We start from the raw sequence: 16,321 nt of genomic DNA, 5'->3' as shown, positions 1-16,321 counted from the left end.
TCCGGTTTATAACCGATCAGACCCATCTTTATGGTTTATTATGTGTGAAAGTACCTTTGCTCTTGCCACCCCCAAACCTATCACAGAATCCATTACTAAATATAATTATGTAGTTTCTCATCTTCCTCCAGATATCGCATCACTAGTACGGAATTTACTTATGAAACCAGACCCTATTGATCCATATGCAAAGCTTAAAACTGAGTTAATAAATCGTTTAGGAGAATCTTCTCAGCAAGAAATTCGCCAATTATTATCTGGAGAAGAATTAGGTTCTCGAAAACCTTCCGATTTGCTTAGAAATATGAAACGTCGAGCAGAATCTTTAAATGTTCCTGATAACTTAATGTTAGAATTATTCCTTCAACGTTTGCCTTCGACTGTTCAGTCTATTTTGGCAGCGGTTTCCAATTTAACTGTAGATAAAGCTGCAGAAATTGCCGACAGAATTTTAGAAGTAAATCCAACCCCAGGGACTTGTGCCGTTTCTCGCACAGTCGATCAGTCTCTTGAGGATAAATTATTTAAACAAATAGAAAAATTAAACAAACGTATTGATCACATTTCTCTTTCTCGTGGTCGCTCGCCAAATCGCGGAGATCGCAATAAGGAAAGAAGCAATTCCAAAAGGAGAGATTATTCTGTTTGCTGGTATCATAGACGTTTTGGGAAAAAGTGTAGAGATGACAAATGTACAAAACCTTGTTCATGGCAGGGAAACGAAACCAGCAAAGAATAGAGGCGACTTATTCTTTGCCTCAAGTTTCACGTCGCCTGTTCGTTCGTGACCGTAGAACAAACCTTTCATTCTTGGTCGATACCGGCTCTGACGTGTCCTTACTTCCAGCAAATAATTCTCAAAAACGGAATTCGTCCCAACAAACACTTTTCGCTGCTAATTCTTCTACTATTCATGTTTATGGTCAAAAAACACTTTCTTTGGATTTCAAATTAAGACGACAGTTTACATGGACTTTTCTTATAGCAAATGTTAGTACACATTCTTGGAGCAGATTTTCTCCATTTCTTTGAATTGGTGCCTGATCTCAGAAACAAATGTCTCAAAGATTTAAAAACGCATTTTAAAACCGTCGGTTGCGTGAAAAATGCAAGCATTTATTCAGTAAAAACTGTATTTAGTGATACACCATATCACAAAATTTTAAAAGAATTTCCTTCAGTTACTAGATTACCAGATCCTAACCAACCTGTTAAACATAACACCGTTCATTATATCATAACTAAAGGTCCACCTGTGGTTGCAAAACCTCGTCGGTTAGCTCCAGATCGCTTAAAAATAGCAAAACAAGAATTTCAAACTATGATGCAATTGGGGCATTTGAGACCTTCGAGCAGCAATTATGCATCCCCACTTCACATGGTTCCAAAAAAGGGAAGTCTGGAATGGAGACCTGTAGGAGATTATCGAGCATTGAACGCTCAAACAATAAAAGACAAATACCCTATTCCATGTTTAGCCGATTTTACTGCTGCATTGCACGGTACTAAAATTTTTAGTCATGTCGACCTGATTAAGGCATACCATCAAATACCAATTAACCCAGCCGACATCCACAAAACCGCCATATGCACACCATTCGGTTTATTCGAAAGTACCCGTATGCAATTCGGCTTATGCAATGCATCTGCGACTTTTCAACGTTTTATAGATGAAGTCACGCGGGATTTAGAAGGCGTTTACGCTTTCGTCGATGACTTGCTCATAGCCTCTAAAGATTCTGAGGAACATTGCAGGCATTTGAAAGCTTTATTTTCCAAACTTCAGGAATATGGACTTTGCATAAATGTTTCAAAATGCACCTTTGGTCAAACATCTTAGGTTTTCACTTTCTTAGGTTTTCACTTTAGTGAAAACGGAATTGAACCTCTTCCTGACAAAGTCAAATGTATTTTAGATTTTCCTCAACCTACCACTCTCACTCAGCTTCGCCGATTTTTAGGCATGTTTAACTTTTATAGATGTTTCATACCTAAAGCAGCACATATTCTTTCTCCTTTAATAAAATTGTTAGAAGGCTATATTAATAAAAAGAAATCTCGTTCTCGTGTTCAGGATTCATCCCCACAATTAAATTGGAACGAGAATGCTGAATAAGCCTTTATTGCTGCCAAAAATGCCATTGCTCAGGCTACCCTTTTGAGACACCCTATTCCCGGAGCCCAGCTAAGCATCTGGGTAGATGCCTCAGACGTCGCAATAGGCGGCACACTTATGCAATTGTCTCAACAAACATGGGAACCTATAGCATTTTTCTCTATGAAACTCAGTAAAAGTCAACAGAAATGGTCCGCGTACGAGAGGGAATTATTTTCTATTTATTCTGCAATTAAGAAATTCCGACACATGTTAGAGGGCAGAAATTTTATAATTTATACGGATCAAAAACCGTTAATATACGCTTTTAAACAGAACCCTCATAAATGTTCACCTCGAAAATTGCGCCATTTAGATTTTATTTCTCAGTACTCTACTGATATTAGGCATGTGCAAGGTTCAAAAAACGTCGTTGCTGACGCTCTTTCAAGAATCGAAATTGATTCCTTAACAAAATCTCCATTTTTGGATTTTAAAAAATTTTCGGAAGCTCAAAGGCATGATCCGGAGGTACAAGACCTTCTCAAAAACAACACATCATCTTTGAAACTGGAATTTAAACCGTGCCAATATTCTGATGGTAATATTCTTTGTGCCATATCAACAGACATTCCTCGTCCATTTGTTCCGAATTCCTTTCGCAGACTCATCTTTAATCATCTGCATAATCTGTCACATCCAGGAATTGCAGCTACTACGAAGCTTATTTGTTCTCGTTATGTATGGCCCGATATGAAACGTCATATCAAAAATTGGGTGAAATCCTGTGAATCTTGCCAAAAATCGAAAATTACTAGGCATACTAAAGCACCACTGGGCACATTCTCTCTTCCTGATGCACGTTTTTCAGAAATCCATATGGATATCGTCGGACCGTTACCTCCATCAGAAGGCAATGTGTACCTTTTGACTCTAATAGATAGATTCTCCAGATGGCCTGAAGCCATTCCCATCCCGGATATGAAAACGGAAACCATTTGCAGAGCCATCTTCAACTGTTGGATATCTCGTTTTGGCTGCCCATCGATCATAACAACAGACCAAGGTTCTCAAATGAGATCCGCACTTTTTGCAGAATTTACGCGCATTTTAGGTACGAACAGAATCACAACAACAGCCTATCATCCAATGTCCAACGGCATTGTTGAACGATTTCATCGACATTTAAAATCTTCTCTCAAGGCTCACGAGACCAATAACTGGACTGAAACACTACCAGTTGTTATGCTTGGTATTCGAACAGCCGTAAAGGAAGATCTACAGTCATCTTGTGCTGAACTGGTGTACGGCACAACTCTCAAGCTGCCTAGTGATATGATAACGTCATCTAAGATATCTCCGTATGACACACAATTTATCACGAATCTTCGGCATAGAATGCAACAGTTGAATCCAATAGCAACATCTGCACATTGCCAAGAAAAATGTTACGTAAGTGCTACCTTAAAGTCGTGTACGCATGTATACTTACGTGTCGATCGAGTAAAGCCACCTCTGTGCCAACCATATACAGGTCCGCATAAAGTTCTTTCTAGAACGGACAAAACTTTCACAATTGATATTAACGTTCTGAAATCTACTGTGTCTATAGACCGTGTGAAACCAGCCTATTTGCTTTCGGACTCTAATTTGCCTGAACTGAAAACAAATAAAGACTTAAAGACAGTTCAGCAGAATAAATCTGCAAACGAACTCTCTAAGACACAAACTGTCACCAGATCGGGAAGACATGTTCACTTCCCTAAGAAACTTGCTTCTTACATAACAATTTAAAACATTTTTTTAAATTCATATCTTAACATATTTCTTGTTATTTCATGTTTATTATATGTGTCAATACCTTGTTATATATTGAATTTCATTTTGATCTTTTCTAATTTTATATTTTAATTTTGTAATCATAAAAAAAAGTACCCGACAGCACGGATACTCTGAAATAATTTCATAACCTATGTCGTTCCTTTGAATAGCCATTAAAGGAACTGGGGGGAAACTCTGTGGTGATGGCGATAAGGAGCGCGCCTTGCGCCCTCCGATAAGTGTGGCAACCCTAAAGGAGAAATTTCTTACGAGTAGCGAGCAGAGCGAAACAGGCAGGCTGTCGGGGAGTATGCGCGATGTTCCTAAATAAAGTTTAATTTTGATTGTGCACTATGTCTTGTTAATATTTATATTAATGCAGTAAGAACATAATCTGTGATATGGAATTTGAGGATTGGTGGTAAAAACATAACAGGAAATTACCATAAGACGCTTTCGTCGAGAGTGATGAAGACTTAATTGGCGGCGAAAAAATGGAGTAGTACTTCTATTTATATTCTTACTTAAATGAATAATGAAGAAAATTTCTATATATTTTAAAATATAGCGAAGAGGAGAAATACCTCACGGAAATCACATTAGAGTACCAAACACAATTCTACGCCTTGCTTAAAGCAATTAATAGCAGTACTATTGAAAACACGGCGAACAGTGGTTATATTCAGTTTATTGAATAAAACACTTCTATGAGGGAAATTAATACTGAATATAGGTTTTATAATGAATCCCATATTTTATGTAGTTCAACTAGAGAATGTGGGAATATTAATAAAAGCATACTAATTATACTTTTAACTAGCGAGGTAAAGGCCAGTTACACGTAAATTTACTGTAATAAAGAGGATTCCTTAAAAATTCTGAAAATACAGCTTATGGCGAAACTTAACGCACGTCAGGAGAAGAAAATCTTTAAAATGTAGAGTAAATGAAATCAGAAATATCTTCAAATTTCGATGCTAATATTCAACGCTTCTCATAATACTTCTCATATGAGAATGACATTTACAGTTAGGAACTTACCAAGTTTTTGGAAATTCGTCAAAAATTATATTTTATTTCTGAACAGCCAAAATTTTATTTAAGAAAGAAACGAGGACTTCAAAGCTAAAACTAAGAGATGTAAATAATTCCATTTTTTTTTTAATTATTACTTTGTAAAGAAATGTGTTTTCATTTTATAAAAATAAATTTAAAAGAAAAGGTTTGTGATTTTATTAAACATTATTTAGTTTAAAAATAATAGCTCTTATTTAATGTTTTACTCTCAAGATTATTTTTATAATCTGCAAATACTTTACTTCTGTCGATAATGTGATATTTTTATTTGTCAGGAATTTATTAAATTGCATGAATGTGCTCATTTGGTTACCATGCAATTATGTCTTGTTTGTGTTTAGTAATCAACATTTTCCTCATCAGTAATTTAAATAATATTAAAAGTAAAAGATGCATCATTTCATTAAATGAAAAATATATTTAGGATTGGATTTAAGAATATTCTTATTTCAGACTGTTATACAAAATTAAATGACTTTATTCCTTCATTTTATGTTTATATCTACAGTTTGCGTTCTTACCTATAAAGTATTTCTCAAGGAGGAGTATATGACGTATTTCTTAAGCTTTCTTAGCATGCCTTCGTAGTGTAGTGGTCATCACGCTCGTCGCGTATTCGAGAGGCCCGTGGTTCGAATTCTGGCGAAGGCGTTGCTCATTTTTCATACAGTTATTCGGCCATCGAAACCAGATTTTTAAATTTGCTTTCGTAAGAAAATAGGACATTATTCCAGTACGTTTCGGGTGTATTTATCATTGATTTTACGAATGAAAGCCTAAGCTTTCTGTTTTTGTCACTAACAAAACATTGTTTTCGGGCAGAATGCCCATGTAATCCAGTTTCTCTGAGAACTCGTCGAACAGTTTCAGGTAAAATTGAAGTAGAAGACTTTGCATACTGCAGAAACTTTTACAGCACTCAAACCTAGGTTTTTCACTAATAAATCTCTCATCGCGTTTAGTTAACTTTCTCGGTCGACCTTTTCTTACCTTTTTTCAATCCGATTTTCTTCCTTAAAGCATTTTATCACATACTGCACTGTAGAATGGGATAAATTAACTAATTTAGCGATATTTCAAATTAATTTACCACTACTATGGTAAAAAATTATCAATTTTTGAATGCTGTTTGTAATTTCTTTATGACTGTGACCCATTTTTAAATAATAAATAGAATATTATGAAGTAAACAATAAAAAATTAATGCAAACGATAATGAATAAATATAAATATAAATGCCACCACAATGCAAAAATTAAAAAAATCTGATGTGTACACCACATGACTTCCTTGTACAGAATATTAAATTATACGCATTTTTTCTTGCATTTCATTTAAACTTATTAGATTGAATTAAACCTACTTCGCCGACAGCGCATAAACCACAATAGAATAAATGCATTCTTTAAAATTCACTTTGTTTACCATAGCGACACTCTGGCGCTAGGTTTACTTAACAGTATTATATTTCGTTCATATTATAACTCAGAATGCACAAAATTTATATCATTTAAAGAATTATCTAATCGTTGCCACATGTTCTATTCAAATACTATAATAAAGCTAGAACTATGTATAAAAGAAATTAAGCAAACAAAACAAAAAAGAAACAGTTTATCACAGACGATTGAGTATTTCTCATTCAATTAATTCAGTTTTCACTTCGCGACAAGGCAAAAATATATAAAAACTCAAAATATCTGTATTGAAAATTACGAAGTAAATCTTAAACGCTTATTTTCTCGAAAAAATTCCAGAAAGGATTAAGCATGATTTAAATAATAAATGATGGCGTTATACTTGTTGTTGCGAAGCTAAGTTTCTCTAGATTGGCAACAAATCCGCTATCCTGCTGTTTCAAATGAAAACAAGAACAATGGCCACCATCAAATTAGGCTTAGCGGCACTTAAACAATTTTAAAATTGTTGATAACTGTAAAAATATTTCATACAGATTTATTAAAGGCATAAACCCTTAACCGGAATATAAAAACAACATAATTCAATCATTTTTAAAGCAAAAAATGTACAATTTACAAACATATAAGAGTAAGGAAACTGAGATCACTGAGCCGGGTAACAGAGTGGATATATTTATAATTATATTTATATACGTTTGGCGCGGCAAATTTAAACCAAAATACGAAGTGCACATCTACATGTTATAGTAGTCTTATATACAAAATTTCAACGTTCTGAGGCTACTCGTTTTTGAGTTATGCGATATACGTACGTACGCATGTAAGTACATACGTTCGTACAGATGCCACGAAAAATTCTCCTCAAAATTCATTTTAAAGCAGTTTTTTAGTTTTTTTTTTTGGAGGAAATGAGTCTTTTATTCTGTCGTTAAGTACAGATATCACGCAAAAACGTCGTTAAATTGCATTCGAAAGCGATTGTTATTTTTTGATTATTAATTTCTTAAAAATAAAGTTTCGCTATATTTAAAAAATATTTCATGTAATTTTCTACGAATAGATTATAGATCTTATTATTAAAATCTCATTCAGAAAGTTTACTTTTAATTAATATATGGAGCCCTATTTCAATGAAAATTATAAATGTACGAATACTTTTGGGAGCCACTTGTATTTGCGCAGTGTACTTAGTAATGAAAAAAGCAACAGCGCCATTTAATGAAAAAACTATCATCTGCTTAGTTACGTTGAATTGAAAATGAAATAAATTATATAGAGAATGAAACTAACAATTAAGCTGTGACTGAAATTAGACATTTTTTTCACATTAATATTTTCTTATACCTTATTCAAAATTTCGATAAATTTTCATTGAATCCTTGAAATAATAAAAATAAAACTGACACTAAGATTTTGATACTGTATGATACTGAAACCCACATTTAAGCTATTCACAAAAGCTTTAAAATGTGCAGTTATAATTCGGGAAACAGTTAACAAAAGACTCCAAAATTTAAATTATTTGAGAGAAAATGTGAGAATGTCACAGTCGTACGTTCAAGCTAATGTATCATTTCTGTTAATATTGTTACATCTATCGAAATATGAAATATTCAATTTAAATATCCGGTTGAATAAATTATAACAGTGACATAGTTTTATAGTTGGTACTTAACCCAAATATATCGCCAATTCAAACTGAGTAAATCTTTTTAGCTTCTCAAGACAGTTATTAATTGTCTTCTGGAACTTCTCGAGTAAGACTAGATTTAGGAAAGTTAATCAATCACTGTAGCACTTTGCGCTTGAATAATTTTGTTAATTTACACTATGTTCCTTGATACATAGTAAAATGCTTCGCAGAGGAGGCTAAAATTTTCGTAGAACTTTCTCACATTGACCTAATATAGTACAAAAACACATTTAACTGTCTACAATTTTGCACTGAAGAAGTGTTTCGTTTCGTCATTAAAAGACAAGCTCAGTTCTGCAAAACTAAACCTGCATGTTAAACTTTTGTTGTACTGGTGAGATTTTATTATCAGTGGAATTGTTTCAGTTCTGAAACTGTGGGTATTTTGTTCGAAATGAGGATAATAACATCCAAGGAAAATCAAATTAAAAACAATACATTTAATGATTTCATTATTGATCATATTTTCTTAATTTCCGAGTTGCAAAGCATAAATGTTAATATGCTCATGCATTTTAATTTATTAGCCCAAAGGACAATTTGCTTAGAAGGACTATTTATTTCCTTTTGGCATTTTGCGTCGATTCACTAAAAGCGTTGTATCACTTTTTAAATTGTTGCCACCAAATATTATCGCCCTGTAATATAGTTCAAGAATTAAGTAATGAAGGATCTGCATAAATGTATGTATGTTTCTCGCATTGTGATAAAACAAAGATGACCTAGAGCTATCCAATTTTGAATAACGTAATGTTCCGTCGAATATGGGCATCAAATTGGAATTTGTAATTCGTTTTATTATCAAATTCATATTTTGTAACGCTTTAACGTTTCAATGGTAACGCTGTACCCCCCAAAAAATTATCTCCAGCGAGAATGTGTATCGGAAATTCTAAAAATATGTTCATTTTAAAATTATTTTGCGATATTGCTGTTGTACTGAATTGTATGGTTTAAGTGCGAAGAACATAATATTTAATAAGTAAAGGTAATACAGAAAACGTTAAAAAAACGCCCTTTTGGAGTAATATAGGGTGCGGCAGCGTTCATAATAGGATATTAAAAGCACACCCTGAGGCAGTAACTGTAATTTATTTATTACTTTTTATGTCAATTAATAGTTAAAGCCATGCCATTTACTAATGTGTAAGTCATTGCCCATTGCGTGGATTACTTTTTGAATATGATGCCTCCTCTGCACAACACATTCATCTAGGCGGCGTTGGAAGCTTGCCATAACTCGGCGTAACGTATTCCCCGGGACATTGCCGACGGCAGTTCGGATGCGATCCTTCAACTCAGGAATGGTGGCACAAACGTGTTCCGAAACCTTCTTGTTTCAAGTGCCCTCAAAGTCGGCACATGAAAGATCAGGTGAGCGAGGTGGCTAGGAAATGTCACCAAAACTAGAAATTACTCTACCTGGAAATGTCTGTCGCAATGGTCCGTCCATCTGGAACTTTCCCATAACGTCCCAAGTTGAACTGTTGCCGAAATAGACGCTGGGTAGCAATAACAAAGCAGTTATTCTTGAAATAACTTTCAATAGTAAAGGCACGATGCTGTGCACTCCAACGATCCATATCACTGTCACACTCGAAATGGCAGCTCATTAGTACACGAATGCGGCACGAGGTGGCTGGCATTCATGCAGTACGCTATTGTGCTAGGCAAGTAAAATTACGCTATGAACGCTGCCGCAGTCTGTATAAAATCTGAAAGCCTCCAGAATTTTTTTATTTTTTATTTTTTACAATTTTGTTTTATCCGAAATGAGGAAAAATTTCTACTGAGAACAGGAACTGGGCAAGAATGTCTTTATAGCTGCAACTTAATGGCAATTTTATGGCTGCAACTTAATGGCAACTTAATTGCACTTTTCGCAGAGTAACTGCATATAATCGCCGATTATTGTCACGCTTTCCAGAACTTTGGTATGATTCATCAATATTTGTTGTGGCTTATCTCCTTTGTCCGACAATAACATCAGAATAAGCCCGCGGAATTCATCGTGGAAAGAAGTCCAAGACTGCGCTTGTCATATTCAAGAACCTTCAGCCAAGAACAGGATACAGTACGACTTTTCTGAGTTCCGAACCCCAATTTTGAAGGAGAGCATCCCGGGGATTGCTCACCGAATACTTAAAGTGCTCTCAACACTATTAAAGTGCTCAGAAACACTACAATTTTACAAACATCCATGTTTTCTCGAAGATTCGAGCCCTGGCCTTTCGGTACAGCACTCAGCATCGCGAACGACTATCCCGGTTGGCGGCTCATTAATATTTAAATCTTTGTGCAATAGGTGAATTGATTCATTGTGTTTATTATCGAATATTCATTGTGTTTACATACTTCGAGCACTCTACTATCAAAACTTTATAGAAAATTGCTGAACGTGAAACTCTTATTCTCTTAAATGTCGTTGATGCCTGGTTGACTGGAAACACAAGCTTCCAGGTTTTTAACTGTGGCGTATTTGCTACTGCATGTACTACAGAACCATCTTGTATGATTGCAAAAACTTGGGAGAGTAACTTTTATTTGAAATAAAAAGAGCTTTAATTTTCATTCGCTGTTAAAGCTGATTAACCAATAAAATGCATAAAGCTTCTGTCAATCATTACGACTGTAAAATTGTGGACTTCCAGATTCAAAACGTAAATCAGAACATCTTAAAATGCAAGAAAGAAACTGTATTATTAGAAATTAATTAAAATTTGGTATGACGAAATGATCTGGATATAATGCAAGGCAAATTTAAGGATGCTTGCAATATCGTAGCTGGAACTGTTCCTTGATTGATTGATCCTGTTGCTTAAGTGTCGAGGAAGTGAAGGAGGTAAGTGTTTCAAGCTTAAAGATGAACTTAATCTGAGTATCTACAGATCTCATGACTGACTGCGCTTGATTCAGAATTCTAAAAGTCATCAACAAATGCTTGTCACGGGGAATCTACGAGTATAATGAAAAAATTTGGTGTTTGATATATTTACGTAAGTACATTTTATAGAAACGTAACACGTGATAATAGGAGTGAAGGAACTCCAACAGTAGATAATCCTTCAATATTATGATAAAATATAAATCGGAATACTCTGAGTTCAGAGAAATTGGCATGGGATACATTGATATCTTTTCCGTTGTGAAGAATAGACCGCACAGTGGCCGAGTGGTTAAGACTGCTTAATACTGGCAGTTCGACCTGACTTGGGTTTGATCCTAGGCGAACGGGTTGGCTGCATGTTTGGTTTTTTCACAGGTGTAACATATACTAGTATATAAGCCAGTTTCCCATTCAAAGTCATCCAAGACTGCGCTTGTCTTTAAAAACTTTCTAAGGCCTCTCTCGTCTTTCAAAACAGCCATTGTGGCGTTGTGATACTCAAATAGCCTGACCTGTCTTTCGTTCTGAGAAAATATAACTTTGTTGCATTCTTAATCTAATTTTAAAACCATTTGCAGCTTGTTACAAGTGAACATTAATGAATGAAGACGTAATTGCAAATTAAACGATAAGGAAATTACTGACGGTAATATTTTTATATTGATGACCAATTCAAGTATATCTTTTCTAATCAAAAAGTACAAAGAAATGTAACAGCGATTTTGCATGTTCGGGTGAGGGCACAGAATCTAGCACAATCGCTTCAAATTGATATAATTCATTTTTTGAAATGAACTGAGAAGAAATTTATATATTTATTTTTGTGATAATTTAAAATCAAGGATTCGTGGATATCAAGCTATAAGGATTCATAAGGATGAATTTGTCTAAATTCTTAATGAATTCTGGTCGCCTATGAGAATTGAAAGTAGTTGAGTATTTTCTTATTTGGAATAAATTCAGTATCTTTTGTAATAGCTAAGTACCTTTCAAATTGTCTGGCGTTTCGAATTATCTGGCCGCATATGACAATTGAAAATAGTTTATTAGTTTCTTATTTGGAATAAAGATTAAGCAATTAATGTAATAGCTAAGTACGTTTTCAAATAGTTTGAGCTTTTAAATTCTGTCAATACCCATTCAATAAGAAAATTCCCATCACAAATGTCCAAAAATTAGCACAGTAATGTTATAATTTTACATTATGCTAACACAACTAGCATTAGCCAACCATCTCGCCGTGTGGTCGTGTTGTAGAAAATGTCGTATTGTGATTGCCACACTTCATGCTTATATTAAGGAATAAAATTCTTTCATATAACTCATGTAAACTGAAACTTTTAATGAATGAAATTTATTGATCATACACAGAGGTCCATATTAAGCTATCCTAAATAAATCTTGGTTAAATCACATGTCGTGTTATTGTTTTTTTACCAAAATAATTTGAAAATGTTACTAGAATATCAATCTTTAATTAACGCATATCGTTTCGGTTCGTTTCATTTGTATATAAAATACAAATTAGTATTTTAAATGTATTTGTGTAATGTGCAATGTTAATCATTTAAACCATATTAAAGTGTGTTTATATCAGTGCAATGGAAAAAATACAGTAAAATTTAAAAAAGAGTTTTCAGAAACACGTACCAAGTATCAAAGACAAAGGCAAATTTTTACTTCCTTGTGCAAAGTAAACGAAGTATTGTAACCGTGAAAATTTTCGGGTATCATATTTCAACTAAAATATCCATTTTAGCCGCTCTGAAATCCTTTGCGTTACATCTGAAATTATGGACAAAATAAAGGACTCCTTTTCATACAACGGATTGTAAAATAGATTTAAAGTAGATTCATTCAGAGGAGATTTTTTTTTTTCGTGACGTCTGTACTTACAAATGTACGTTACGTACACATATATGTATCTCGCATAACTCAAAAACGAGTAGCTTCAGAACGTTGAAATTTTGTGTCTGAGACTGTCACATATAGTTGTGCACCTCTCTTTTTGTTTGTAAACGGCCGCGCCAAAATTATATATATATACAATCTGTTACCTGTCTCGGTAAACCCAGTTTTTTTAATTCTTATATGCTGGTAAATTATGCATTTGTTTCTTTAAATGTGATAGAATTAAGTTGTTCTTATTTTTCAATTAATGTATTTATGCCTTTGGTTAATTTGCTTGCATTAGTTGTAGAGTTATAAAGAATTTAAAAGTTTAATTGCCGCCGCTGCTAAGCCTAACTAAGTCGCCATTTGTTTACATTTGAAACTCTTAGTAGAGTAGTGAATTAAGTCAGGTTGTGCACCCACTTGCGAGTCTTTTCGCCGAGTGGGAGTGTATTTCTCCCTAAAAGTAAACTTTCAGTTTTGGACACCGAACAATATATTTTCCTGTCCGCTCTTCGAACTGCTTTTTTTACGTAGAAATTCTAACGTTAAACATTTTTTTAAACTGTTTTTGAGTGCATATTTTGTTTTATGTTTTTCTGTATTTTACAATTTTCAAATGAAAGTTTTTGAGTTTTTAAGTATTTTTGTCTTTCCACAAAGTGAGAACTGAATTGATTGAATAAAAAATATAACTCTAATGAAATGAGGAAATATGTTTAGATGAAACGCATCCAAAAGTGTGTATAATTTAATAGGCTGTACAAGAAAAATCCACATCAGATATTTTCATATTGTACCTTAGTTCCCTTATTACGCATATTTCCGTACAAAGTAAATTTTAATGTATATATATATATTTCTGAAAATTAAAAACATCTAAAATAATTTTCATACATATTCCGTAATGAGAGCAGTGCCCCATTAATCGGTGTCACAGTTTCTTTTCCCTCCGCGTCCGCAATGCACACATTCAGCCATGTCTTCACTGTCAAGAGAAAAAGTACGAAACTTCAACTAGCTAAGCGATTAGGAATGTCACAACAACAAAAACAAGAAAATTCCTAGGGAAGCTTGGAGTAGATAATCGATCTCAAGACACAAGGGGCAGTGTATTTCTCCCTAAAAGCATTCATCCGGGACCTCTGCATAAATAACCGCTCTCGGAAAGTGATTAGGTCCGGCTAATGAATACCGGAAAATATCTAGTCTTGTATCCTTTCTTGAAAGCAGAGAGTTTCATTCCAAGTTCAAAGGGGATTTCGTCTAATAGAAATGGGAAATTTGATAGGGAAAATTTTCAATCAAAGGGATACGTAATTGCCGTAAGAAGACACTCTAATCAAGAGGAGGTGCAGACTTTGATGGTGATTGAGATTGAGTAACGCTTCACTTGCTCTCCAGCAAGAGCTAGGGATTAAAAATGCCCTTCTTTGAAAGTAAAATGGTTCCCTACGTAATAGGAAGTGCTCCAAATGAATTCTTAAGCAGAATAATTCGTGCATAGATTTATTTTCAGCAGTGAGCAAAAAATACAAAAAGGAATAATTATGGTATATTAGTACAAATTTATGGGCATAATAGATAGGAATCGGAAACTTTTATTTATTTATTTGGTTCTAGTATTGAACTCTTACTATTATTTCAACAAAAAACAAAACCTTAGATTTCTGTATATCGCATAGGAGAGCTATAATGCTTTCTAAGTGAGGTATTTACACTGCAATGCAGCATACAAAAAATAATTATGCATTTTGTTATTATATTTTCCAGTATATAGATACGCAAAAATATTATGACAGTCACATTCCTTATAATTTCCATGTTTCTAAATCTAAGTGTCTATGCTATTTAGAAAAGGACTGATAACTTCAGATTGCACGTAAAGAATAAGAACATCTGATGGAGACTCTACATGACTTCCTTTTACGGCCTATTAAATTATACATGTTTTTGGCTGTATTTCATTTGAAATTATTTCAGAGATATATTTATCATTCAATTAATTCAGCTCTCCTCAGCAAGTCAAAAATGCATAAAAACTCGAAACATCTTGCTTAAAAATTGAAAAATAGAGAAAACTTCAACACGTATTACAGATAAAATAGTTAAAAAGCAATTCTAACAACAAAAATTAGAGTTTCTACTCAAAAACGAGCAGTTAGGCTAATAAGAAGCCAGATTTTTCGGGGCACAAAACTAAACGTTTACTTTTGGTCTCATTCGGCAAAAAGACATTCAACATGCAATAACTTACTTATTTCACTGTTCCACTGAGTTTCAAATGTAAACAAATCGCGTTTCATTAGGCTTAACTGGCTACTTAAGCTTTTAAATTATTGATAATTCAGATTAACTAAAGGCACAAAACCATTAACCGGAACATAAAAACCACATAATTCAATCACCTTTAAAGCAAAAAATGCACTGTTTACTAACATGTAACAATATAGAAACTAAGCTCACCTATCCAGGTAATAGAGTGAGAATATATACATATATATATATATATATATCAAAAATAATCTAATTCCCTTTCAATTTATCAACCATTGCCTTAAAAGAGCAGGCGTTAAATACTCACTCTAAATCATTTAACTGATAGGGATATGATAATTTATTCCTAAACCTGAGAAGGCGGTATAAGTTGGATGACTGTCAGTTGAAAGATTTGTATATAGTGTAATTACTCAATTGTATATATTGTAAAAAGCTAATTGTCTTCAGACATATACTGTTACTATACTGTTAGTAAAAAATGGGCCTATTTCCTGCCTTTAGACTGTATATTAGCTCTTGGACAGCGAAAATGCCTTTTTCCTTTCTTAAATTCTTAATCATTGCGACACGACAATTAGCCAGAAATTAATTAATTTCCATTCACTAGTATTTTCAAAAAAATCTTAACAGAAGGTCTCTCTCAGATAAGAACTCCACAAAATACATCACTCAAGAATTCCAAGTCCCACGCACTACCATAAATTACTTCACCCAAGTCTTACCGACTGATATTATTCAAAGCCCCTACTGCCGCTAAGAATTTTCGGACACCCTACACTTCTGAGTCAGACACGAAGAGAACACTTTGCCAACTCCCCCACTAGAAAGAATGTAAGTTACTTAATACCTTTCTGGCCTTTATATCTTTATGTACATTCACTGATCTTATTTATATTATTTTCTATATTATTTTTATATTATTTTTATATTTTCTTTGATTTGTTTTTACAAAGTTTGCATTATTTATCTTTTTTATAATCTTCTATGTTTATTTCAACTTTACTTTGAATTCGATTTCATAATGACAATTTCCAATGTTTAATTGTTTAATTTCTACAAATAATATAGTACTCAATTGCATAAAGATGAAAGTGTCGGGGACGGTTACTCAAGTTTTACAGAATTTCTCTACAGTAATTGATTTTTACTCCAAA

Source organism: Stegodyphus dumicola, chromosome 9, assembly GCF_044657685.1.
Source record: "Stegodyphus dumicola isolate Sdum_Otavi_A_Nest chromosome 9, ASM4465768v1".
Classification (NCBI taxonomy): domain Eukaryota; kingdom Metazoa; phylum Arthropoda; class Arachnida; order Araneae; family Eresidae; genus Stegodyphus; species Stegodyphus dumicola.
Note: the sequence above shows the minus strand (reverse complement) of the source record.